Here is a 27,697-nt window from a genome sequence, read left to right as displayed (position 1 = left end):
ACAGTCTTGGATCTGGCCTGGAGGCGATGAAGGTTGAACAGTTCCCACTGGTTCTATAGTTTAGTTCCACTCCAGCGGGGAGCTTGTCGACTGTGAGATGGAGCACTGCAGTGAGGAAGATCGAGAAGAGGGTTAGCACGATGAAGCAGCCCTGTTTGACCCCAGTCTGGACATTGATTGGGTCAGTGATGGATCTGTTGGTCAGGATCATGGCTTGCATGTCGTCGTGCTGCAGGCGGAAGATGGCGATACACTTTTGGGTAAACTGAGTCTAGGGCCTCGACAACAGCCAATTGTAATGCTGAAGACCTGTGATACAGAAGTAGCCATGGCCCTTGCCAAGTTGTTACAGTACAGCTATAACACTGGCATCTATCTGATAATGTGGAAAACTGCCCAAGCATCTTCTGTCCACAAAACATAGAAACATAGAAAATAGGTGCAGGAGCAGGCCATTCAGCCCTTCTAGCCTGCACCGCCATTCAATGAGTTCATGGCTGAACATGAAACTTCTGTACCCCCTCCTGCTTTCTCGCCATACCCCTTGATTCCCGAGTAGTAAGGACTTCATCTAACTCCCTTTTGAATATATTTAGTGAATTGGCCTCAACTACTTTCTGTGGTAGAGAATTCCACAGGTTCACCACTCTCTGGGTGAAGAAGTTTCTCCTCATCTCGGTCCTAAATGGCTTACCCCTTATCCTTAGACTGTGACCCCTGGTTCTGGACTTCCCCAACATTGGGAACATTCTTCCTGCATCTAACCTGTCTAAACCCGTCAGAATTTTAAACGTTTCTATGAGGTCCCCTCTCATTCTTCTGAACTCCAGTGAATACAAGCCCAGTTGATCCAGTCTTTCTTAATAGGTCAGTCCCACCATCCCGGGAATCAGTCTGGTGAATCTTCGCTGCACTCCCTCAATAGCAAGAATGTCCTTCCTCAAGTTAGGAGACCAAAACTGTACACAATACTCCAGGTGTGGCCTCACCAAGGCCCTGTACAACTGTAGCAACACCTCCCTGCCCCTGTACTCAAATCCCCTCGCTATGAAGGCCAACATGCCATTTGCTTTCTTAACCGCCTGCTGTACCTGCATGCCAACCTTCAATGACTGATGTACCATGACACCCAGTTCTCGTTGCACCTTCCCTTTTCCTAATCTGTCACCATTCAGATAATAGTCTGTCTCTTTGTTTTTACCACCAAAGTGGATAACCTCACATTTATCCACATTATACTTCATCTGCCATGCATTTGCCCACTCACCTAACCTATCCAAGTCACTCTGCAGCCTCATAGCATCCACCTCGCAGCTCACACTGCCACCCAACTTAGTGTCATCCGCAAATTTGGAGATACTACATTTAATCCCCTCGTCTAAATCATTAATATACAATGTAAACAGCTGGGGCCCCAGCACAGAACCTTGTGGTACCCCACTAGTCACTGCCTGCCATTCTGAAAAGTACCCATTTACTCCTACTCTTTGCTTCCTGTCTGCCAACCAATTCTCAATCCATGTCAGCACACTACCCCCAATCCCATGTGCTTTAACTTTGCACATTAATCTCTTGTGTGGGACCTTGTCGAAAGCCTTCTGAAAGTCCAAATTACCACGTCAACTGGTTCTCCCTTGTCCACTCTACTGGAAACATCCTCAAAAAATTCCAGAAGATTTGTCAAGCATGATTTCCCTTTCACAAATCCATGCTGACTTGGACCTATCATATCACCTCTTTCCAAATGCACTGCTATGACATCCTTAATAATTGATTCCATCATTTTACCCACTACTGATGTCAGGCTGACCGGTCTATAATTCCCTGTTATCTCTCTCCCTCCTTTTTTAAAAAGTGGGGTTACATTGGCTACCCTCCACTCCATAGGAACTGATCCAGAGTCAATGGAATGTTGGAAAATGACTGTCAATGCATCCACTATTTCCAAGGCCGCCTCCTTAAGTACTCTGGGATGCAGTCCATCAGGCCCTGGGGATTTATCGGCCTTCAATCCCATCAATTTCCCCAACACAATTTCCCGACTAATAAGGATTTCCCTCAGTTCCTCCTCCTTACTAGACCCTTTTATATCCGGAAGGTTGTTTGTGTCCTCCTTCGTGAATACCGAACCAAAGTACTTGTTCAATTGGTCCGCCATTTCTTTGTTCCCCGTTATGACTTCCCCTGATTCTGACTGCAGGGGACCTACGTTTGTCTTTACTAACCTTTTTCTCTTTACATACCTATAGAAACTTTTGCAATCCACCTTAATGTTCCCTGCAAGCTTCTTCTCGTACTCCATTTTCCCTGCCCTAATCAAACCCTTTGTCCTCCTCTGCTGAGTTCTAAATTTCTCCCTGTCCCCGGGTTCGCTGCTATTTCTGGCCAATTTGTATGCCACTTCCTTGGCTTTAATACTATCCCTGATTTCCCTAGATAGCCACGGTTGAGCCACCTTCCCTTTTTTATTTTTACGCCAGACAGGAATGTACAATTGTTGTAATTCATCCATGCGGTCTCTAAATGTCTGCCATTGCCCATCCACAGTCAACCCCTTAAGTATCATTCACCAATCTATCCTAGCCAATTCACGCCTCATACCTTCAAAGTTACCCTTCTTTAAGTTCTGGACCATGGTCTCTGAAAAAGCAGGATAAATCCAAATTAGCCAATTACTGCCCTATCAGCCTACTTCCAGTCATCAGCAAAGTGACAGAAGGAGTCATCAACAATGCTTTCAAGTGGCAGTATTTATTCAGCATTAACCTGCTCAATGATGCTCAGTGTAGATTCCACCAGGGCCACTTGGCTGCAGATCCCATTATAGCTTTGTTCCAAACGTGGACGTGAGCTGAATTCAAGAGGGAAGGTGAGAGTGACTGCCCTTGACATTAAGCCTGCATTCAACTGAATGTGACACCTAGGAGCCTTAAGAAACCTGAAGTCAATGGGTATCAGGAGTCAACTCTCCAGTGGCTGCAGTCATACGTGGCACAAAGTAAGGTGGTTGTTGAAGGCCCCAGGATATCATTACAAAAGTTCCTCAGGATAGTGTCCTAGTTCTAACTATCTTCAGCTGCTTCATCAGTGACCTTCTGTCCAACATTTGGTCAGATGTAGGCTGTTTTCTGATGATTGCACAGTGTTCAACTCAATTCGTAATTCATCAAATAATGAAGTCGTCCATGTCTGCATACAGCAAGTGCTAGACAACATCCAGGCTTGGGCTGATAAATGGTAAGTAACATTCGTGCCACACAAGTGCCAGGCAATGACCATCTCCAACAAACGAGAGCCTAATCACCTCCCCTTGATATTCAACGGCATTACTAGCGCCGAGTTCCCCCCACCATCACTATCCTGGGAGTACAATTAACCAGAAATTCAATTGGACCAGCCAGATAAATGCTATGGCTATGAGCAGGTCTGAGGCTGGGTATTCTGTGGTGAGTGGTTCACCTCCTGACTTCCTAAAGCCTCTCCACCACCTTCAAGACATAAATCAGGAATGTGATAGCATGCTCTCCACTTGTCTGGATGGGTCCAGCTACAATGACACTCAACCAGCTCAATACCATCTGGGACAAAGCAGTCTACGTGATCGGCACCTTATCCACTAATCTAACCACCTACCCGCTCCACCACCGACATACCACAGCTGCAGAGTGTACTACTTACTGGATCCGCTGCAGTAATTCACCAAGGCTTATTCAGCAGCACCTTCCAAACTCATGGCCTTCACCAATTAGAAGGACAAGGGCAGCAGGTGCATGCAAACACCATCCTGCCCAAATCCCACACCATCCTAACGTGGACATATATCGCTGTAGCTTCAACGTCACTGGGTCAAAATCCAGGAGCTCCCTACCTAACAGCATTGTGGGAGCACTGTCAATGCATGGACTGCTGTGGTTCAAGAAGATGGCACACCACCAGCTTCTCAGGGCAACTAGAGATGGGCAATAAATGCCGAGAATAAATAATAAGAAAAATAAGTGCTCAGCTGCTCCAGCTGAGTTATTTGGAGCCCACTATATTTGCATCACATTTGGAGCCCTGTTGAGCTTTGCACAAATTCAGTGTGCAGGTACCCAGTGTAGTTCCTACCTTTCACTCACTGTATGTGAAGCCCCATACACTGTGCTACTGTTTTTAGAAGCACCCTAATCATAATGTTGGCTCTATTGTCTTAGGACTATATCTTTCTATATCACTGCATTATTATTCTGTTTGTAGGACAAGTTGACCTTTAGTTGCTTCAAACAAACCCCATCATAAATGGAGTTACCCCCTTTCAAACAGAAACCATAGGTTGGGAAAGCGTAGAGGGAGAGGAGGAGGGTGAAGCCAGAAACTTTCCCTGAGTCCCTAACTAGTACCAGAACATAACAGACAATGATACGAGTAGTGCTTGAAGGTAGTTAATTTGATATTTTGTTCTCTTTTGAATTCTTAGGAATATCAACTACTTAGGAACAGAAAGAAATACTGCTGCCTCAACCAGTGCTCCAAGCATGCCCGCAACTCATAATAACCTACATCATTATTTCACCAACTTTGCTAAGGAACAGCACAGCTCGACTCACTTGCCACTTTAAACTTATTCCATATTGAATTGCATCTCCCACCTATTGACCCAGTTATCTAAACAACCTGAATCCTCCTAAATACATTTGACCTGGTCCTCTTTATTTTGAATATGAATAGGATTAATTCTATGATGCCATGTTCCTAGCTGGGAGCCATACTCACAGGGAAGATTGGTTGGAGAAGTAGGACTACAATATTGTAGCTCTATCATTGGTCAGTGCCATCTTCAAGCATTGCTTCCTTGCAGGGAGTGAGGGATCATGGAGCTAGCCCTTATGTTCCATGCTCTGAAATAGGTCACCCATAACTTCATTCCTGCTTGATATCCATGGTCGGTGCTTCAAAGCAGCAGACCAATTCAATGAAAGACAATAGACTACACAATCGTATAACTCTTTATTGCAATTCATCAACACCCTGCTTGACGCCAGACTGGAGGATGAAATGGAATCACAGTGAAAAATAAATTTAATACAATGAATTTGAAAATTCTGAATATTTGGACCCAAACAATGGACTGGACAAATGAAAGGAAACTAGTCAAAGGCATGAAGTACTCTTGGTGAAAAAATTAAATTGGCCCAAGACAGTAAACTTAATTTATGTAATTTTGTTAGAACTTCACGGAGTATTTAAGCTGAATAACCTAAAAGCTGTTGTAAATGTATCACAATATCATAGCAGTTTGGGCCACAGATAGTGAACTGAATATTTTATAGAAGTTTGAAAATACTTAGTGGTATTTAGACAGTATTCTATAATGTGCAACTTTGCTGAATACAAGTCTAAATAACCAATAGGATGTACATTACTCATAACAGACTGTACAGAATTGACATATCTGCTCAAGACCTGAGACAGAGGTGGAGAATCTGGTCCACCTCTAATCTAGCTGCTCGAAGGTACGTCCTTCCAAGAACTAGCTGTTTGTAAAGTTGGAAAAAAATTCAAGATGCATGTTCATCCTGTTGCCTGGTCATGCCATGCTTCATGACCCATATTTGGTATGCAAGACCTAAGCATAGAATCCGTACTGTCCAGTCTTCTAGTGACCCCCAGAGTTATCTGAAAGAATTGAAAGAGCAAAGCAATTATTAGCCTGTACAGGTGGTAATAGGAACCAACTTGTTATTTGATAAGACTACTTAGTGACTTATCAAAAGGAGCCTCAAGTACTTTAGTGAGTGACAGAGACAAAAATGCAAACAGAACAATTTGCATGTCAAGAGGCCATCCATCCACCCCTATTGACTAGCACGTGCTACTTGTTTTCAATGCCTTAGTTATAACTGTGCTTCAAATAGATGAATTGTTAGTATGTCGTCAGTGACATGATGGTAATAATTGTAGCATTTGATCTACCAGCTGTGCTTGCAAAGGAAATGTCACGATCCTCATGTCCCAGTGTAATGATATTTTATATTGATAGCCCTTTGGTGGCAGTTTTGCATTAGTAATACATAGTACTACATTACATAGAATTTACAGCACATAAACATTTAGCCCAATAGGTCTATGCTGGTGTTTATGGTCCCACCTTACTTCATCGTACCCCAACAGCATATCCTTCAATGTCTTTCTCTCTCATGATAGCAATAACTGAACCTACTTTCCTTGTGCATTTTTATATCTTTTTTAAATTTATATTTTTTGGCAGTATTTTTATGCTGATCAAGATGAGAGATGTCAGCACTCCAAGGGTGGGAATAATATAGGAATAACAAGGGTGGGAATAACATAGGAATAACAAGGGTAGGAATAACATAGGAATAACAAGGGTGGGAATAAAATATGCAGAACAATACTCACACTGCTCTGCCACAACAATGTGCCTTTAGCCCAACCTCAGAATTCTGGATGTCTGTCTGCAGACCTGCACCCACTGGGAGCTGGGTGGATTACCCAACTTTTGTTCCTTAAGAACTTTCCGTCCAACACACAGATGGGAGAATTCCACCATTTCAGGACTGGGACAAATTCAAACCCATTAGAATCATAGAATCATAGAAATCTACAGCACGGAAGGAGGCCATTTTGGCCCATTGTGTCCGGCCGGCCGACCAAGAGCTATCCAGCCTAATCCCACTTTCCAGCTCTTGCTCCATAGCCCTGTAGGTTACGGCATTTTAAGTGCACATCCATGTATTTTTTAAAATGTGGTGAGGCTTTCTACTTCTACCACCCTTTCAGGCAGTGAGTTCCAGACCCCCACTACCCTCTGGGTGAAGAAATTTCCCCTCATATCTCCTCTAAACCTCCCCCAAATTACTTTAAATCTATGCTCCCTGGTTGTTGACCCCTTTGCCAAGGGAAACAGGTCCTTCCTATCTACTCTATCCAGGCCCCTCATAACTGTATACACCTCAAACAGGTCCCCACCATGCTTCCTCTGTTCTAAAGAAAACAGACCCAGCATCTCCAATCTTTGCTCATAGCCAAAATTATCCAAAGCTAAAAGCTCAGTTTTGAATCTTCTTTGGGAAATAAGGGTATGAAGGGATAAGGAGAAAAATCAGGGAATTGAGATCAAAAGGATAGACATGGTATGGCCAACAAAATGGCAGAACAGGCCTTCTCCTGTTCTTTCATGTGCTAATCCACAGTGTCCCTCCACCCCTCCTCCACACTATTTTGTGCCAGTTCTCCAAATGCATACTACTGACGGGAAACCTTGCCCGCAGGTGTGGATAATGAGAAATTGTGGACACATTAATTTTAGGGAACATTCAGAAAATCGGCCTATGTAAGTAAAAGTCAATACACTGACTGAATACACTGACTGAAGTATAAGCAAGGTTATATAAATACCATATACAGTTTAGCATTGCCAGAGGGCTGGAACAGAACTGCAGTCTATCCTTTCAACTAGGGAAAGTATATGGTGCAGGAAGATTTGTGAGCTTAGATGTGTATGAATCAAAAAATGTTGACTGACTAAGTAAATGGAGATGCATGCTATTTTTACAGCTGCTGTACTCACCAGATGCCAATCAAGTGAATGTCCAACTCTCAGATATCAGCCACTTTGCTATGGGGGATTAAACAATTTGCGCAGTTTGCGATATATGTACAGGGATTGACGCTGAGATTTTCACAATCTAGATGTAAGTGAATTGTCAGCCTTAAGTGGGTGTACTGAAGCAGCCTAACGTTGGTTGTCATCACAGGGATCAATCGGCAAGCAAAGGAATAAAAATCTGAGCCGTTGCTTGCTTGACCTTTGCTCAATATATTACACATGTAAGTCACATAGATCATGTGGGCATGTAATGCATTATGATAAAAGCAACTTCGTTAACTTCTGCTTGTGGCTGGGGAAGAGTTTCTGCTGAATTCAAAGAACAATCTTTGACCTTTGAATTTTAATTGTACCTGTACCAGGTTAAATGCTGATGGTGATATTCTGCCTCATTTCTCAATCATCCTTGTTCAACATATTTCTTTCTATCTATCTATTTATCTAGTTTAAGCTTTTGTATCTGATGTTTGTCGTAGAGCAGGAAGTGTTGATTCGCTGAACTGTTTCATTGACAAAAACCAACAAAGTACAAACCACTATCTATTCTGCAAACCATACTGATTGGCTGAAAGCACACTATTTACTTAAAATTAACCAATCAGAAAACACTATCTGTCAGGGGCACAGATGGGGTGTTCAGGGTGTTCAAAGTGGTCACAAAGTTCGATAATTTTTGTATAGGACCACCCCCTCAACAAGGAACGAATCATTCTGAGCCAATATGTTGTAGGGTCAAAAGTGGAAAAATACAGCAGAGTATCCAAACTCTGTGATTTGTGCTCTTTCCCACTGCTTTATCCAAATGTGCACAAACTTCCACAAATCTTAGTTACTTTACCAGTTTCAACTGCCTGCTCTGAAAAGTCTTTTTCCACAGTTTAGGCAATAAACCCAGTTTAGGCTTGGACCTTGTTCTTTTCGAGTTTTTGTTCGACAAAACTGTGTTTTTCTTTGCATTTGCATTATTTGAATTGTTAGATTAATGGAAGTAATAATGGCTTGAAATTTGCGGTTGGTAATGACGGCGAACAAACAGCATTCGTCGTCATTACCGCTCTGAAAGTGACCGTAACTTCAGGATTTAGCGACTGCGCATCGAAACACAGATAATCTGAATGTTGTGGTTAGTCATTCACTGCTCCGGCATTGGCTGCGCTGTGCCTTTATCCACCACCCCCATCCCCTCCCTTACCCCTACACCGCTTACTGCCCCCGCCCCTTGCCCCCCTCCTGCCCACCCCCACCCCTCCCACCTTCATTTCCTGGTTTGCTGTCTGTGAGAATTCTGCATTGCGATTGGCTGCTTAGATAGCTTGTTGATATTACTGCAGTTCCTCGCTTGGAATCCCCACTACACAGTGCTACAATCAACTGCACATCGAGAAAGGCCGACTTCTCACCACAGTGGTCACGAGATCTCTGTGGGGCAGCTTTCTTTGGGGTCAGCGGGCCACTGTTTCTATTTGAGCCTTATTGTGAAATTCCTGTTGGAAAAATAGACCATTTTAAGTCGTTTTGTTGATCTGGCAAACCTATACCCTGCCATGTATCCTACGTGGCTACTGTTGGTACTATCGCGAGGTGTGCTACCAGAGGGCACAGCAGTGGGAGACTCGTAGGTTACCTGTACAGATGTGCCTGGCCTAGTATAAATGGCAAGCCACCAGATGTGATCCTCACTCTGGAGTTAACTAATAAAGGACAAAGGTCACTACAGTTCAAGTACAACACACTGCCTCATGAAGTCATTATTAGAGCATCTAAGGACACTACAATTGGCGACGAGATTACGAACTTTCACGCGGAAATGGCTACCCTTGGTACCTTGCAGCAGTTCGCCAATGTTGATGATTGGGACGCCTTTGTGGAGAGGCTAGAACATTTCTTCACAGCAAATGACCTGGCAGGAGACAACCCAGCCACACTGGCTGATAAGCGCTGTGCTACCTTGCTAACCAGTTGTGGGCCCAAAGTCTATGGCCTCATCAGGGACTTGCTGACACCAGCGAAAACAACGACCAAGTCGTACAAGGAGCTCGTAACCCTGATCTAGGAGCAACTCAAGCCAAAGGAGAGCATCCTCACAGCCAGACACCGGTTTTACACCCACTGACGGTCTGAAGGCCAGGAAATTGTAAAGTATGCTGCAGACCTCAGAAGGCTGGCGGCACCTTGCGAGTTCGGCACCCACCTCAACGAAGCACTGCGGGACATTTTTGTCATTGGAATCGGCCATGAGGGCCTTCTGCACAAGGTATTGTCGGTGGATACCATAGTCACACTGCAGAAGGCCATCTCTGTGAGCCAGTCATTCATGACCTCGACCTGCTGCTCTCGGCAGATGTCTCACCCTCAGGACTCAAACCTGGCAGGTACTGTGCACAGAGTGGCGCTATTTAGAGGCTGGACTGTAGAGCGTGAACCCTCTCAGGAAAGAGAGAACAGGCCCCTGAGTCCCTTAACTCAGTCCGCCGAGGGGGGCTAATCGGGTAGCACCATGCTGGCATTGCGGAGGGAATCACAGGGCTCACCAGTGCCGCTTTAAAGACTATGTGTGTAAAGGCTGCAGCACAAAGAGCCACCTCTAGCGAATGTTTAAGAGAAACATGACTCACTGTGTCGATGAAGATTCTGCAGGTGGCCATGAATCCAGGGCGGATTATGAAACGATAGGCAGAGAGGCAGCTCAGCCCCACGATGAGGTATAGAGCATGTTTACCTGCACCACCGACTGTTCCCCGCTGAAGATGGAAGCTGAGACAGAGGGAGTTCCAGTCTTCATGGAAGTGGACATGGGGGCAAACCAGTCAGAGATGAATCAGGGAATCTTTAAGAGGCTATGGGACAATCCGGCTGAACGACCAGAGTTGGTTCCGGTTCAGGCAAAGCTGTGCACCTACACCGACGAAATTATCGTTGGTAGTGCGAATGTAAAGATACTCCATGATGGTGCAGTGCACAAGTTACCTCTGTGGATTGTTGCAGTTGATGGACCAATGCTGCTAGGTAGATGGAGAAGATCCATTGGAAATGGGAAGACTTCACCCCTCCAGCAATCGAAGCCCTCTGCGCTCAGAGGCAAAGCAAGCCCTCATCTGAGAGTGGCCCTGGCACCAGAGAGAAGACCAGCACAGCACCCGAGACACAGACTGCTCAGCACGACTGCGTGGAGATAATCCAGCTGAGACGACCTGAACGCACCTTCCAGGCTCCAGTGGCAGGACTCCGGAGGAAGAAAATTGGATCCAGAAGCAACTTCCCAACTTTGGAAGCAGAACCCGGGGAGAAGAGGATCACCACAGTCGACATCGTGGATGGAGGAAAGATGGCGCCCAAACCACTAGATGAGGTGCTGAAGACAAAGATGGCGGCGGCCAGACCACGAGGTGTAGCACTGATGGAGCAACATGTGGCACCAACAGAGAAGAGGATTGGGGTAAAGCAAGCAAGGCTCTCTTAAAGAAGGCCTGCAACCCACTACAATTAAAGGGATAGTTCCACACATTCAAGCACTGTAATAAGAACTGTAAATCAGAGCCAAATTGTGTAACTGATCATGTAAAATGTGTAACTGATAATCTGAATTGTGTATATGCAACCAGCGAGGAAAAGTCGCGTGATTATGTAAAATGTGTAATTGATGATTTGAACTGTGCACATGCAACCAGCGAGGAAAAGTTGCGCGATCACGATCGGACCCACAGAATGTCCATCATAAGTAAGGAAAAGCTGTACGATGCAGGATTCCCACTGCACGCAGCCAGTGCAGACACCCATCGGGAGCATACAGGTCCAGCGAGCTACCCAATGCTGTAGCCTGCATCCCGGGGACCAGAGTCATGCACCAAGAAGTGTGGCCACAAACAGCCAACACACACGAGCTGCACAGCAAGCGACCTCCGCAGGGCAATGGCACTGATATCGATACCATGCCCCTGGTCGGCTCGACCTCTCAGGCAACCGATGGCATCAATTGCCACGAGGCTGAAGGAGCAGACTGTACTAAGGCGCAGTCTCCAGACCCCATCGCCACCAAGGCTATACCCCTAGGGTCACCCGCCACTGTTCCCCAAAGGAAAGAGGCACCAGCCAGGATTCCAAACCAAACAACGCTCAGGCCAGCAAGTCAGCAGTTCCCTGGGCACTCCTTGACGACAGCTCCTCAGGGAGCTGCAGCCCCCTGGGGCACAAAGAAAGGACAGGGAGGTCACAGGCATTTGTGAACTATCTCGATGCTCGGGACCACGGCAACAGCCCCGAGAGCAGGCCACGCGAGACAACTGGGTTCACCCTGCCAGCACCGGGCACTGAGCTGCCACCAGACTGCAGGGACACAACCTAGCAGCTCCGGAACTAGCTTGCCCTCACACACTGTCACTGCATCGATAAGGCATCTAATGCACTTGTCGCACCACGGAACCACACACAAAAAAAAATGCAAAACCCACTTACCGGAACTTGAATGTACATGAATGCCAGGAGCCCTCGCCATAATCGATGTGGGAAGGGGGGAGAATGGAGTGGTCAGGGACACAAACACACTAACAGCAATCACCAGCACACTATTGCACCAACTACTCACCCAAGCTTGAAGTGACCTGCTAAAGGTCAACCAGACAGAGCCCACATAGAGCTAAGCCCAGAGTACAGTCAATGCAAAGGTGATTTGCACTGAGGGCTCAGGGGGGAGTGATGTCATATATCCGATATGGCTACTGTTGGTACTATCACGAGGTGTGCCACCAGAGGGCACAGCAGTGGGAGACTCGTAGGTTACCTGTACAGATGTGCCTGGCTTAGTATAAAATGCAGGCCATCAGGTGTGATCCTCACTCTGGAGTTAACTAATAAAGGACTAAGGTCACTACAGTTCAAGTGCAACACACTGCCTCACTGAGTCATTACCACAGCATATAAGGACACTACATACCCAAACAACCATTGAAAATAAATCCTGCCTACACCATTGACATCTGTAAAAAAAGCATTATGGGGTGGAATTTCTCCCCAGCTAGCTGGAAGACTGAATGCACTGGCTGGCCACTCAGCAGCCCTGGTGGGAGGCCCAGTCCAGTTTGAGGACTGAACTCATTAGCATCAGCTCAACCGGTTGTAGCAAGGTATCGAGTGTCCTGAGTGGCAATATCGGACAGCCTCTGGGCCAGAAGAACTAGGACGATGGAACAGGCATAAGGAGGGGGCTTAATTTCTGGAGGGGGGGAAATAGCGGCACTAGCAGTCCAGGCTGGTTTTCATGGAGCCTGAAAGGCCACTGTTGCTTCCACTGGTCCCGCAAAAAAAAAGAGCCAACTCACCTTTTGGATGCTCTTTGGCCAGGCCGCCAGTTGATACTTGTCGGAGCCTGTACAGCACACGCTCCACCCGGTTCGTTCCCGAAATGTCAATCAGAACCTACATTGCCTTCTGGTCTGGAAAAGCCTCGATTTTAAAATTCTCATCTTTGTTTTTAAATCCCTCCATGGCCTTGTACCTCCCTATCTCTGTAATCTCCCCCTCCTCCTACAACACTCAGAGATCTCTGCGCTCCTCCAATTCTGGCCTCATGCACAGCCCCGATTTTCACCATTCCACCATTGGTGACTGCACATTCAGTTGCCTGGGCCCCAAGCTCTGGAATTCCCTCCATGAACCTCTCTGCCTCTCTAGCTCTTTCTCCTCCTTACAATGCTCCTTAAAAACCTATCACATTGACCAAGCTTTTGGCCACCTGTCTTAATATCTCTTCAAGTGACTCTGTGTCAGAATTTGCCCGATAACGTTCCTGTGAAACACTTTGGATCATTTTTACTACGTTAAAAGTGCAAAATAATGCAAGTTTTTATGTACATTGTTTAAATTTTAAATAGTGCTACCGGCTGGCTCCGGGGGCCACTCCAGTTGCCCAGTGGTAGGCCAGGGGGAACCTTGGCTTGATCACAATGTCGGTGGCAATAGGGCATCAGGTCATAGCCCAACGATTTCAAAGCGATGCCAACCTGTTTCCATCAGGCAGAAGTACTGAAAGCTCAGCCCTATATCTCGTTGTTAACATTTCTATTCACTAATTGCTTAATAAAAGCTGCCATCGCATAAGTAATCAATCCAATCAATTATTTTTTTTAACTCATTTGAGCAGGTTGCTTTCACCCAGTCAACTATATACCCCAAAAATATAAATAAAATTAAACAGCTGTGAAAAAAGTTCACAATACTTCCCCCCCGCCCCTCCAAATTTATCAATTCTATATTCCAGTCGTCCCAAACAATTTGTTTCCTCTCGCAGAAACTCGGATATTGTGTTCCAATATTTTTTGTGTTTTACCCACTTAAAGTATCTTTAAGTGTGCAGCCTCTGTCTCTGATTTCAGTGCCACTCTTAATGCTTTAGTTGCTTTCTTTTTGGGAAACATATTCTGCAGCGACCTCTCAATTCTGGACATGCTCCTCAGATTCTCTTCTCTTTCCATGTCTTGGACCCCCCTATTCCCTTTGTACGGCCAAGTGCCAGCCACCCACTTTCACCAGTCCCCAAATCTACCCCACCACCCGTCTATGCCAGCACTGTCAGGATCCAAACACCTACCCTGCTTAACGCTGCTATACAAGAGTTCCCAACCCTGAGTGCTAACAGACCCCCAGCACGTGTTGTACAAACTCCTAAACAGCCAATCTTCTGCCTGATCATTTTATGCATCTACAAAGCTGTAAATGTTGGCTGTGCATTCTGGACTTTAACAAGGCCAAGTCATAGGGATTGAGTGTGTGTGTCATTAGTGGAACGTGTCTGAGACACACACGCACACAGTCAATGTGAAACGTGGAGTAGTAGCACCTAAAGGAAAAAAGTGTGGAGAATCACGAGCAAGGTTCCATGCCTGGACTATACATTTATAAAATTAGTCCTATTGTATAATAAAATGTTGGCCTAGAAGTTGAATCACACTGTGCTGTTTTACAGGTGTAAAGCAGGCGCTTAAGGATCCAATATGGCATTCCACAGTGGAAGTGTACTGTCCGCCTTATTGGTAACGGCTTCTCCAGACATATTAGGCCTTTTGCATATGCAAATAGGAGGGCTGACATGTGAGCCCACCTTTTGCAAATTGGATTGTGCATGACCCGCATGGCACATGCTGCCGACAGTTTCTTCAAGCATTTGTTCCTTAAAGGGACCTCTGGAAGTTGCCACCGGAAAGGTACATTTAAATTTATTTTACTTTGTTTATTATGGAGCGGGAAGGAACAGGAGTACCACCACCTTAAACCTATGGAAGAAAGAGAGAAAGAGAAAAAGAAAGAGAAAACGAAAGAAAGAAAAAGAAAGAAAGACTTGCATTTATATAGCGTGTTTCACAACCTCAGGATCTTCCAAAGTGCTTTGCAGCCAATGAAGGAGTGTAGTCACTGTTGTAATGCAGGAAATGCGGCAGCCAATTTGTGCACAGCATGCTCCCACAAACAACAATGTGAAAATGACCAGATAATCTGTTTTATTGATGTTGATTGAGGGATAAATATTGGGCAGGACACCAGGTATAACTCCCCTGCTCCTCTTTGATATAGTGCAATGGGATCTTTTACATCCAACTGAGAGAGCAGACGGAGCCTCAGTTTAACATCTCATCTGAAAGACAGCGTCTCCAACAGTGCAGGACTCCCTCACATTGCCTGAACCCACAACCTTCTGATTCAGAGGCGAGAGTGCTACAAACTGAGGGGCCGATTGGGGGTGGTAACCTTTCTGAGGCTGGACATTCTGCGACTGGTGCAGAAGTTGTGCCCCGGAAGCGAAATTGGGCTTACCACCCCGACAGGAAGTGGAGCGTAATGTCGCTCGCTCCACTTCCTCTCGCGGCGGGTTCGGGGGCACCAAGCATGCGCAACATGGAGTGCCACGTGGCCTCTCCAAGTAGCACTGAAGCGTTCCATGGGCCCTCCCCTTCCCTTAATGGGAAGGACCCAGCGAGCTCTGCATGGCTCTTGATGGGCATCCATTAGGTCACCGTTAGGGGTCCATTTGGGGTGCCGGGCTGCAGGATCGCGGCACCGACTCCGTGATATCTGCAGAGAAAGGCACGACTGGTAAGTCGGCAAAAAATAATGGCAGTGCGCAGTGGCGCGCACCTCCCCTTTAAATTTCGCCCGTGACCGGAATATGGCCCAGTTCGCGATCTGTGAGGCTGGCGCTGACATTGCCTGCGGCAACATCATGGAGCGCTGCCCAATTTCTGCTGCAGGACAAAAAGGGGTCGCCATGCATGCCGATGACATCATCGCAGGAGGCGCAGTGGCCTGGGGAGCTACCAGTGGGGGCGCAGCACCTCTGATATCGAGCCTCTGCTAACTTTGCGGGAGCTGGTAGCCCCAGAGACGCTAACGGCAGGCACACAGCAGGGGAATTCCTCCCCCCGAGTCACGGTTGACACTTATTCATCATTAAAGGGAATCTCTTTGGTGTCTATTTAAAAAGTCAGAAGTGAAAAGTTTTTTTGAAATGTTTTGGGGAGGTTTTTTTTACTTTTCAAGTAATGCCTAGATTTTTTTCCTCAAATTTTCAGTTGGTGCTGCATCTTTCTTTGCTGAATTTTATGGATCAGACCATGGAAGAAATGTTAGTGTAATGAGAGAAACAGCTGAATCAGTATTACAAATCTTGCAGACAAACTGACCGTACAGTGGCTCTTTCCAAGTGTTCTGCAGAGCAGGAAGGGGGCCCTGAAATTCCTTGGCCCGGATTCCGCCAATGATGCCAGGATTGGCCAGACCTCTGGCACTGACCCCATTGGAGAATGCAGCTCAGCTGCCGAGGTGGTGGGCATCCTTTCCACACGGTCCACACGTCAGCTGCCCACCCACCTTCTCCGAAAGGCTGCAAAATGTGGCTTTTTGAAGCAGAAGGCTAACAGTAAGAATTTTTTTTGTATTTAGTTGCTGTATCCTCTTGGTGACTGGATGAACTCCTTTTAGCAAAAGAGACTATTTGTTCTAGTATTGGGTAAGAAAGGGAAGGTTGGAATTTATAGATACAGCGGTATAGATATAGTTATGTTTTGGGCAGGACAAGATTGGTATCTAGTATACCTTTCCAAACAGTCACCAAGAGGAAGCAGCAACTAAAAAAAACTAACCACATCCACTAATCATTTTTAAGGATATATCTATCCAGCATGTTCAAACGAGGCAAGACAGCTTGGTGTGGATTGAAGACCAAGGCCCCTGTTGCAGCAGTCATACTCCCAGTCAGCTTAAGATGTCAGTCACTAGGGACGCCACTGTCGATGTCCCTAGAGTTACCATGCATTCCATGGGGGACTGCAGCTTATTAAGCAGTTATATGTGACAGTACAGATATGGATAGTGGACCCCCTGCAGCCACTACTAGACTTTGCAGGGTGCTTGGCACAACCTCTAATGTGCGGGTCAGCTGTAGCTCAGTGGTAGGACTTTTGCCCCGGAGTCCAGAAGGTCGTGGGTTCAAGTTAAACTCAGGTAGGCACTATTTTGAAGAAGAGCAAGGGAGTTTATTTTTCAATATTGCAATACTGTAAAATGCAATCACAAACCCTGTCACATCTGGAAATCAATCCTTCTTTATGCAAATAAGAAAGGTTTCATTCTGTTCAGACTATTATGATGATCTTGTGGACTATTTAGAAGAAGAGCAGGGGAGTTCTCCCCGGTGTCCTGGCCAATATTTATCCCTCAACAAACATCATCAAAACAGATAATCTGGTCATTATCACATTGCTGTTTGTGGGAGCTTGCTGTGCACAAATTAGCTGCCTCATTTCCTATAGTACAACAATGACTACTTTCTAAAAGTATTTCATTGCTGGTAAAGCACTTTGGGACATTCTAAAATCGTGAAAGGCGCTACATAAAGTTCTTATTCTTTTTCTAAATACGAAAATATATTGGTAGCCTTGCTGTTGCCTGCACAAATTGTTCGATTTGTTAAATATTTTTGTGCCTCCTCATCAGCCTGTGCAAGGCCACACTCCATGAATGCTTGCACAATCCCTCGTTACCAAACAAATATTTGAGGCCACCCTCTGCCGACCTTAGAACGGTGGATGCCTGGTCCTAACAGGCGTTCTTTGTGTCCAGTATTCAAAGGATGAAAATCACGAGAATTGCAAGCGAGAACATATTTCTCGGATTTGAACTGGGAAATTGGGAGGGTGGAGAAAGGTTCAAATTCACCACCAAAAATTCACCAAAAAATTGAGAGGGAGCAGGGGGAAAGGTCAGGGTCATTCTTGTTTTCTTATGCTTTATTGTTATTTAATATGCAAACTAATGCCGTAATAATTTTACACGATACCTATCTGGTCCTTGATCAGCTGCTCTCACTTTCTGAAAAAATCAATGGGCATCCTGTATAAATTCCAGTGTACAATTTATTGCAGTTTGCTTAATTATGGACCTACCCAAAGAATTAGCATCTGTAAGGGTAGAATTGGTATGAAACACTTTGCCAGTTTGAACACAATGGGCTAGAAATCGGGAACTAGCGCTATGACCGGTTTTTGGCCAGTATTTGAGGATTTTAATTTTTTTTTAACTGCCGGAATACCGGAAGGCTGTAAAATTTGGTGAGTAGCGCTAGCGGTAGCGGTACAATCCGATCTTACATGATGGGATTTGTGCACCGGAGTCAAATTCAGTGATGTGAAAAAAACGCACCTTCTGTGCATACGCAACTGTTTTTTTTCACCGAATTTTTTTTTCCAATTTTTTTTCCCCCCCCCGATTTCTTTTTCCCCACGATATTGGTCAGGTGTCAGGGTGTGTCCACACATGCGCAGTACACCCGGCTCTCAATCAGACATTTTGCAGACACAGACATCATGCAGCACGTTGATAGAGCAATTTAGTTTTGACATCAATGAGGCTCACATTACAGCCATAGAGTAGATGGGGGAGTTTAACAGGAGGGGTCGAGGTAAACCTTTCCAGTACGCCGTCGATGCCTGTGTCTGCGCACATTCAGAGGCTGAACTTCAAGTCATCATCAACATCTTCACCGAGGCGTACGAAAGCATGGGCTTTACACTAAACATCCGTAAGACAAAGGTCCTCCACCAACCTGACCCCGCTACACAGCAATGCCCCTCAGTCATCAAGATCCACGGTGTGGCCCTGGACATTTTCCATACCTCAGGAGTCTATTATCAGCAAGGGCAGACATCGACGACGAGGTTCAACACCGCCTCCAGTGCACCAGTGCAGCCTGCAGCCACTTCGGAAGAGAGTGTGCGAAGATCAGGCTCTCAAATCTGTCACCAAGCTTATGGTCTACAGGGCTGTAGTAATACCCGCCTTCCTGTATGGCTCAGAGACGTGAACCATGTACAGTAGACACCTCAAATCACTGGAGAAATACCACCAACGATGCCTCCACAAGATCCTGCAAATCCCCTGGGAGGACAGATGCACCAAAGTCCTTGATCAGGCCAACATCCCCAGCATCGAAGCACTGACCACACTCAACCAGCTCCGTTGGGTGGGCCACATTGTTCGCATGCCGGGCACAAGACTCCCAAAGCAAGCACTCTACTTGGAACTCCTACACGACAAGCGAGCCCAAGTGGGCAGAGTAAATGTTTCAAGGACATCCTCAAAGCCTCCCTGATAAAGTGCGACATCCCCACCAACACCTGGGAGTCCCTGGCCAAAGACCGCCCTAAGTGGAGGAAATGTATCTGGGAGGGCACTGAGCACTTCGAGTCTCATCGCCGAGAGCATGCAGAAACCAAGCGCAGGCAGCGGAAGGAACATGCAGCAAACCAGTCCCACCCACCTTTTCCTTCAACGACTGTCTGTCCCACCTGTGACAGAGACTGTAATTCCCGAATTGGACTGTTCAGTCACCTAAGAACTCACTTTTGGAGTGGAAGCAAGTCTTCCTCGATTTCGAGGGATTGCCTATGATGATTAACAGGAGAGGTCGAGGTAAACCCCCCACCCATTGTAAGAAGATTTTGGAACGCTGTTGCTGAGAAGGTGCCCTCAGTGGATGATAATCCTAGGAACTACCAGCAATGTCAGAAGAGGTGGAATGACCATTGCAGAGTGGTGAGAGTTAGTAATATTTTTGTTCATGCACTCGTTGATTACTTAAATTGTAAATCTGACACTGTAAGTAGATTTACTGCTGCAACCTTATTTGCCATGAATGATCGTTACAGACTATTAAGACTGATTTTTGACATCTTAAAAGATGTTTCTGCACGTCGATGTCTTCCTCATGAACCACGTGGAATTACCAGGGCTATTAAACAGAGGACTGTATTAAATGCACACAGTATGGTATAAGTGCTTTAATGGCTATCTGTGTGTGCCACAAGAGCAGAATAGCCCTCTGATAACCATCCCTATTGTCATTTTTGCAGAAAAAGCTGTAACACAATCTGCGCGAGCAGCGACAGACCTGTAAAGCCCTTACTCTACAGCATGAAACCACACGAGGCACATTCTGGGGACGAGGTCACTCTGTGACCTGCTCTCTTTATTTACAGGACTCCAAAGACGATGACCCTGTGTGGGACCTCCCTTTTTATACCTGTGTGATCAGGTAAGGAGTATCTCCCACAAGTTCACCCCTTCTGGTCAAGGTGTGCATCTATGTTGAGTGTATACAGTAATACATTGGTGTTACATTGTGGTTACATACATGACATCATCTTCCCCATCCAAAGTCTTATTGGGATCATTGTTTAGTCTTTCAGGTGGTCTACGCTCCCTCGTGGAGTGCCGCAGTTGGGGCTCTGGTTGTTGGACACTGACGTGAGTGTCTGTCACCTGTGGTGATTCCGGCCGGTCCGGGCTGACCACAGGGACTGTGCATTCTTCTGAATGCTCTTGTTGCTCGTTCACTGGTGGTGTGGTGAGCTCCATCTCATGGTCTTCTTCAGGTTCCTCCGTGTCGATGCTGAACCTTTTTTTCACTTGGTCCAGATGCTTACGGCATATCTGACCATTGTTGAGTTTTACCACGATGACCCTATTCCCCTCTTTGTCAATTACAGTGCCCTCAAGCCACTTGGGCCCCATGGCATGATTGAGGACGAATACACGATCATTTATTTCTATACACCTCCCCTCGAATTACGGTCATGGTACTCATTTTGTGACTTGCGCTTGCCCTCAAATATGTCGGTCAGGACTGGGTGAATGAGGGACAATCGAGTTTTGAGTGTCCATTTCATTAGTAGCTCTGCGGGCGGGACCCCCGTGAGCGAGTGCGGTCGGGATCTATAGGCCAGCAGGAGGCGCGATAGGCGGCATTGTAGGGAGAGTCCTTGAATCCCGAGCATACCTTGCTTAATGATTTGGACCGCACGTTCCGCCTGGCCATTGGAGGCCGGCTTGAACGGCGCAGTCCTGACGTGCTTGATGCTATTGCCCGACAAAAACTCTCGGAATTCGTAGCTTGTGAAACATGGGCCATTATCACTAACCAGGATGTCCGGCAAGCCATGGGTTGTAAAGATCACACGTAGGCTTTCCACAGTGGTGGATGACGTGCATGAATTCAGAACGATGCACTCGATCCATTTCGAGTACGCATCTACCACAATAAGGAACATCTTACCCATGAACGGGCCCGCGTAGTCAACATGAATGCGTGACCATGGCCTGGTGGGCCAGGGCCACGGGCTGAGCGGGGCCTCCCCGGGGGCATTGCCCAGCTGGGCACATGTCGTGCACCTGCGAACACAGTGTTCCAGGTCTGAACCAATTCCAGGCCACCAAACGTGTGACCGGGCAATGGCCTTCATCAGCATAATGCCTGGGTGCTCGGTGTGGAGTTCCCTGATGAACGCCTACCATGGGGCAGCCGGGTAGTTATGCCCCAGAAGGGCAGGGAGGCAGTCGACTTGGATGGAGAGCTCATCCAACCGTCTGTGGAACGGTCACAGTCAGGACACATTTCTTAATCAGGGATAGGAGGGGATCTCTCTTCGTCCAGATATTGATCTGGCGGGCTGTGATGGGGGAGCCTGCGCTGTCAAAGGCATCGACAGCCATGACCATCTCGGTGCTTTGCTCCGCTGCCCCTTCAGTGGTGGCCAGTCGAAGCCTGCTGAGCGCATCAGCGCAATTTTCAGTGCGGGACCGGTGCCGGCTGGTGTAGTCATAGGCAGCCAGCGAGAGAGTCCATCGCTGTATGCGAGCTGATGCGTTGGCATTGATGGCCTTGCTGTCTGACAACAGGGATGTTAATGGCTTGTGGTCCGTCTCTAATTCAAACTTCCTACCAAGGAGGTACTGATGCATTTTGTTTACACCATAGACACATGCAAGCACTTCCTTCTCAACCATCCCATATCCCCGTTCTGCTTGAGAGCGCGACCTGGAGGCATAAGCCACAGGTTGCAGTTGATGCTCAGCATTGCCCTGCTGCAACACGCACCTAACCCCATAGGATGATGCATCACACGTCAGAACCAATTTTTTTACAGGGGTCGTAAAGGGTCAACAACTTGTTTGAACAAAGTAGGTTTCACGCCCGATCAAAAGCCCGTTCCTGACAGTCCCCCCAAAACCAATCGCAACCCTTACGCAGGAGCACGTGTAGCGGCTCCAGCAATGTGCTCAAGTTCACCAAAAAGTTCCCAAAATAGTTCAACAGTCCCAGGAATGAACGCAACTCCGATATGTTGCAGGGTCTGGTTGCTCGTCGAATCGCCTCTGTTTTGGATTCGGTGGGCCGAATCCCATCTGCAGCAACCCTCCTGCCCAGAAACTCAACCTCAGGAGCTAAGAACACACATTTAGACTTCTTGAGTCGCAGGCCTACCCGGTCCAGTCAGCGTAGCATCTCCTCCAGGTTGTGGAGGTGTTCCTCGGTGTCTCGACCCGTGATGAGGATGTCGTCCTGGAATACGATCATTCCAGGAATGGATTTAAGCAGGCTTTCCATGTTGCGTTGAAAAATCGCGGCCGCTGATCGAATGCCAAACGGGCACTTGTTATAAACGAACAGTCCCTTGTGCGTGGTGATGGTGGTCAGTAGTTTCGATTCGTCGGCCAGTTCCTGGGTCATATAGGCTGAAGTGAGTTCCAACTTGGTGAACAGCTTGCCACCTGCCAGCGTGGCGAAGAGGTCCTCCACTCTCGGGAGCGGGTATTGATCTTGTAGGGACACCCGATTGATGGTGGCCTTGTAGTCGCCACAGATCCTGACAGAGCCATCCTCTTTTAGGATAGGAACAATGGGGCTCGCCCAGTCGCTGAATTCGACAGGCGAGATGATGCCCTCTCTCAACAGCCGGTCCAATTTGCTCTCGATCTTTTCCTGCATCACATACGGCACCGCTCTGGCTTTGTGGTACACTGGCCTGGCGTCCGGGGTGATGTGTGTCACTACTTTAGTGCCTTTGAAAGTCCCGCGCCCGGTTGGAATAGTGAATCGTATTGTTGTAGGACTTGTGAGCACGAACTTTGCTCCACAGATGACATTGCGTGAACATCTCCCCATTTCCAGTTCATCTTGGCTCACCAGCTCCTTCCCAACAGTGCGGGACCATTGCCCGGGACAATCCAGAGCGGCAACCGATTCACTAACCCATTGTGTGTGACAGCCAACATTGCACTGCCTAGCACCAGAATGATTTATTTGGTGTAAGTCCGTAATTGTGTCTCAATACCTGCTAATTTGGGTCTACTGGCTTTAAGTGGCCATAGCTTCTCAAATTGCTGAACTCCCATGAGTGACTGGCTGGCCCAAGTGTCCAGCTCCATGCGTTCAGTGATACCGTTTAATAAGACCCTCATCATCATTGGTGGCGTTCTGGTGTACAAACTGTGAATATCCGCCACATGGACCCGCTGAACCTCGGTGTCCATCAATTTGCCCCAAAAGTCATCCTGCCTCAAAGAACCCTCTTCTGGTCCATCCGCCTCATATTAGCCTTCCTGCACATTCGAGCAAAATGGCCACTGAGATTGCAGTTCTTGCAGACAAACTGTTGAAATCTGCAAGATCTAGCTGAGTGTTTTCCCCCACACCTCCAGCAGTTAAAGTTTCCATTGTTGGGGATAAAGGGACTATGGCCAGGCATTCTGCACTGACTGTCCCTTTGACTGCTCTTAAGTACCCTATTAGTGGGTGTCAATGGCCCCATTCCGGGTCGCATTGTCTACTGTGATGGCGTGAATGTCCGTTCAGCCTGCCATTGCCTCTGTTGTAGTCCTGCTCTGGGGTTTATTGCTGCCTGGGGAATGTCGGACTGCTGAGTCGCACTGATGATGTTGACTCCCTAATCCATCGCCGCGTTAGAGGCAGAATTGCGCGCGTATATTATTTTCGTCTCTTTCTCCCCCACCTTGAAAGTTTGCCGCCGCTTCCAAGGTCAAATCCTTGATCTCAATTAATTTGCGGAAAATTCCCGCATGACCGATGCCCTCGATAAAGAAGCCCCTTAGCATCTCCACCCTGCAGGCGTCTGTGAACTTAGAGGCTGGCCAAACGCCAGAGGTCCGCTACGAAGTCTGGTATGCTCTGTCCTTCACGACGCCGGTGGGTGTAGAATCTGTGTCGGGACATATGTATGCTACTCGCCGGTTTGAGGTGCTCCCTGATCAATTTTTAAAGTTCGTCAAAGATTTTGTCCGCCGGCTTTTCGGGTGCTAGTAAGTCCTTCATGAGCGCGTAAGTCTTTGGTCCGCAGCTGGTCAAAAGATGGCCCTTCACTTGTCGGCCGCTGCATCCCCCAGCCATTCTTTCATAACAAAGCTTTGCTGAAGCCTCTCAACAAAATCGTCCCAGTCTTCCCCAACACAGTACCGTTCCTCTGTGCTACGAGTGGCCATTCTCGTGGGCTGTGAATTCCCGTTTCTCGTCGCCAATGTAAAGTCCTTACTCTACAATATGAAACCACACGAGGCACATCCTGGGGATGACCTGCTCTCTTTATTTACAGGACTCCAAAGACGATGGCCTTGTGTGGGACCTCCCTTTTTCATACCTGTGTGATCAGGTAAGGAGTGTCTCCCACAAGTTCACCCCTTGTGGTCAAGGTGTGCATCTAGGTTGAGTGTATACAGTAATACAGTGGTGTTACATTGTGGTTACATACATGACAAGACCCACCCAATATACATCTTTTGACAGACTTGGAGGAACGCCTGGCAGGCTTAAATCGGTGCCCACGGGAGATCAACTACCCATGTGGTTGCTGAGCCCATGGTTAAAACTGAGGGTAAGTCCTGCCAAAACCCTGGGCTGGGTTGGGGTCATGTCATGTAATGTCTGTGGAGTCAGATTTGGGTAATGTGATGCAGTGTCTCTCGACGACATATAATGCAGTAGTGGTGGTCCTTCAAATAAGCCTGCTCTATGTAACCTTACTCATGTCACCCTGCCCCCTCCCCTGCTGCTAACCACTTGCCTGTTGTTTTCTATTTTGAAGATGAGGATTCTGAGGTGCCACATCATCCGATGCAAGCCTCCACCTCAGCCCATCATGAGTGGGTCAAAGACGAAGATAAGGGGCGCGCTGAGGACGCTCCATGGGAAGAACAACATCCCCAAACTGTTGCAGTGTGGGGTGTTGTTAGTGGTGGTGGAGGAGGTGATGGGAGTGGAGGGGGTGCTGGGAGTGTAGGGGGTGCTGGAGGTGGAGGGGGTGGAGAGGGTGGAGAGGGGTAGAGGGGGTGGAGGGGGGTGGAGGGGTTGCTGGGGGTGGAGGGGTTGCTGGGGGTGGAGAGGGTGGAGGGGGTGGAGAGGGTGGAGAGGGTGGAGGGGGCTGCTGGGGGTGGAGAGGGTGGAGGGGGTGGAGAGGGTGGAGAGGGTGGAGGGGGCTGCTGGGGGTGGAGAGGGTGGAGAGGGTGGAGGGGGTGGAGGGGGCTGCTGGGGGTGGAGGAGGTGGAGCGGATTTCTGGGAGTGGAGGTGCTGGGGGTGGAGGGGATGCTGGGGATGGAGGGGTGGAGGGGTGGAGGGGATGCTGGGGGTGGAAGGGGTGGAGGGGATTGCTGGGGGTGGAGGAGTTACTGGGGGTGGAAGGGCTGGAGGGGATTGCTAGGGGTGGAGAGGGTTGCTGGGGGTGGAGGGGTGGAGGGGTTGCTGGGGGTGGAGGGGGTTGCTGGGGATGGAGGGGTGGAGGGGTTGCGGGGGGTGGAGGGGGTTGCTGGGGATGGAGGGGTGGAGGGGTGGAGGTGTTGCTGGGGGTGGAGGGGGTTCCTGGGGGTGGAGGGTTGCTGGGGGTGGAAGGGGTGGAGGGGTTTCTGGGGGTGGAAGGGGCGGAGGGGATTGCTGGGGGTGGAGGGGTTGCTGGGGGTGGAAGGGGTGGAGGGGTTGCTGGGGGTGGAAGGGGCAGAGGGGATTGCTGGGGGTGGAAGGGGCGGAGGGGATTGCTGGGGGTGGAGGGGTTGCTGGGGGTGGAAGGGGTGGAGGGGTTGCTGGGGGTGGAAGGGGCGGAGGGGATTGACGGGGGTGGAAGGGGCGGAGGGGATTGCTGGGGGTGGAGGGGTTGCTGGGGGTGGAAGGGGTGGAGGGGTTGCTGGGGGTGGAAGGGGCGGAGGGGATTGCTGGGGGTGGAAGGGGTGGAGGGGTTGCTGGGGGTGAAAGGGGCGGAGGGGATTGCTGGGGGTGGAAGGGGTGGAGGGGTTGCTGGGGGTGAAAGGGGCGGAGGGGATTGCTGGGGGTGGAAGGGGCAGAGGGGATTGCTGGGGGTGGAGGGGTTGCTGGGGGTGGAAGGGGTGGAGGCGTTGCTGGGGGTGGAAGGGGCGGAGGGGATTGCTGGGGGTGGAAGGGGCAGAGGGGATTGCTGGGGGTGGAGGGGTTGCTGGGTGTGGAAGGGGTGGAGGGGTTGCTGGGGGTGGAAGGGGCGGAGGGGATTGCTGGGAGTGGAGGGGTTGCTGGAGGTGGAAGGGGTGGAAGGGTTGCTGGGGGTGGAGGGGGTGGAGGAAGCGATGCAGTAAGCACGTGTTTTAGCTGCTGCCCCAAGTTCTTCGGAGGAAGCCACTTTTACAGGCTTTGTCCCATCTGAGGCAGTGGGACCAAGTGGTGTGCAGCAACGCAGCCCCAGGGTAGAATCTCGTATGCCATCTCTGCGGAGGTGGAGTCAGCAAAGCCGGTCGACTGAAAGACAGGCAGACGCATACCTCGATATGGTAGGACAGTCAAGGGAGAGCATCGAACTGGGTCGAGAGCTCCTCCAGGCCCTGGATGGCATTTCCAGCAACATCACCGCACAATCTGCTGCAATCTGGGAGAACACTGAGGCTATCAATGCTCTGTGTCCCCCAATCTCATTCCACCCAAACCGACAGCACCTGGCCTTCTATACCCCGACCTTCTCCAGCAGGTCCAATGGCGACTCCATTGTCTCTCCCCCAACAACAGCAGCGCCCTGCGCAGGGCATCTTGCTGCATACAGCCTTGGTGCCCACATGGGTAGGAGTAGGGGCAAGAAGCGAGGCAGGGGTGGGGTGGGGGAGGGTTTAAGATCGGGAGGAAAGGTGGCTGCAGTTAAATAGAAGTTCAGTGCAGGGTGTGTTGTTTTGTTCCTCTTTTGTTTTGTAAGATTTTTACAAATTGTTTCAAGCAAAAAATGTATTTAAATTTCAAAATTAAAGTTTACCAACCAAGTTTCTACAATATAAAAATGTTTTAAAAATGTAACAATGTTTTAGAAAATCTTTTGTACACCTTAACAATTCTTGTGCAGTGTCTCATTTGTCGACTAAGAGGGGTAAAACTCAACATGGTGGGATAGTGGGCAGGCAAAGGTGAAACGTGCCTTTCACTGTTCAACAAAGCGTTCATTTATGAGCTGCTGACGTAAGGCTTTTGCAGTGGTGAAATGGCCACAAGGCCTCCCCTGTGGTGGTGGCATGGGTTCACCGCCAGGCTCCTCGTCTTCTTCCTCCTCCTCCTCATCCTTCTCCCCTCTCTCCTCAGGTGGTCCTGCAGTTCCCAATGGCAATTCTTGTCCCCTCATGATGGCTAAGTTATGTAGCATAGAGCACACCACAACAAACTCAGCGAGCTGGTGAGGGGATTATTGCAGGCAGCCTCCAGAGTGGTCCAGGTATCGGAAGCACTGCTTCAGCACTCCAATTGTCTTTTTGACGAT

General features: G+C 48.3%; 1 protein-coding gene across 1 annotated transcript in view; it reads right to left on the bottom strand.

Annotated features, from left to right (window-relative positions):
- Positions 1-5,639: 5,639 nt before the first annotated feature.
- tent5aa (terminal nucleotidyltransferase 5Aa) overlaps positions 5,640-27,697 on the bottom strand; it is a 107,179-nt gene continuing 85,121 nt past the window's right edge. Inside the window, exon 2 of the mRNA XM_070885571.1 lies at positions 5,640-5,655. The gene's annotated coding sequence lies outside the window, so the exon portion shown is untranslated. The remainder of the gene's footprint in view (positions 5,656-27,697) is intronic.

This window comes from Pristiophorus japonicus, chromosome 7 (genome assembly GCF_044704955.1).
Source record: "Pristiophorus japonicus isolate sPriJap1 chromosome 7, sPriJap1.hap1, whole genome shotgun sequence".
In the NCBI taxonomy this organism is placed as follows: Eukaryota; Metazoa; Chordata; class Chondrichthyes; family Pristiophoridae; genus Pristiophorus; species Pristiophorus japonicus.
This window is presented reverse-complemented; position numbering and strand designations above follow the sequence as displayed.